Source organism: Anoplopoma fimbria, unplaced genomic scaffold, assembly GCF_027596085.1.
Source record: "Anoplopoma fimbria isolate UVic2021 breed Golden Eagle Sablefish unplaced genomic scaffold, Afim_UVic_2022 Un_contig_12748_pilon_pilon, whole genome shotgun sequence".
In the NCBI taxonomy this organism is placed as follows: domain Eukaryota; kingdom Metazoa; phylum Chordata; class Actinopteri; order Perciformes; family Anoplopomatidae; genus Anoplopoma; species Anoplopoma fimbria.
In genome coordinates this window covers 1-589 of record NW_026552667.1, presented here as the reverse complement: position 1 = coordinate 589, position 589 = coordinate 1, and the positions used below count along the sequence as shown (strand labels likewise).

The 589-nt window shown below is 41.1% G+C and overlaps 1 non-coding gene across 1 annotated transcript; it reads left to right on the top strand.

Moving 5' to 3' along the window:
- Positions 1-220: 220 nt before the first annotated feature.
- LOC129116145 (5S ribosomal RNA) lies at positions 221-339 on the top strand. The gene has a single exon (XR_008533440.1). It is a non-coding gene; the product is annotated as a 5S ribosomal RNA (ribosomal RNA).
- Positions 340-589: the final 250 nt, after the last annotated feature.

Here is a 589-nt window from a genome sequence, read left to right as displayed (position 1 = left end):
TCTTTTCAATTTTATGCAAACGTATTCTACATTTCAACAGTAAATATTAATCTTTTTACTGCACTACATTTGTGATCCTTATAGCCACTTTGTACATTCTGATTTGACATTTAAAAGCTGTGAGTGTGTCTGGCAATCTGCAGGCGCTCCCTGTATAGACGAAAGAGCAAAGCGTGGTGATATAGTATCTTTAAAAGGCCCTTTGGTAGGCACAATATTTGCTTACGGCCATACCACCCTGAACACGCCCGATCTCGTCTGATCTCGGAAGCTAAGCAGGGTCGGGCCTGGTCAGTACTTGGATGGGAGACCGCCTGGGAATACCAGGTGCTGTAAGCTTTTTTCACTCCTCTTTACAAAAAGCAGAGGGCGCTGCTGCTTTTTCAGTGGACACCGACAGGGTGGGAAGGAAATAGCTAGATCATGACTTGCCGGTATAGAAATGACACAAATCCAGTTAAATGATGGCTTTCATCATTCCTAAGCTCATCGATCATTTTCTTTTCAATTTTATGCTAACGTATTCTACATTTCAACAGTAAATATTAATCTTTTTACTGCACTACAATTGTGAACCTTATAGCCACTT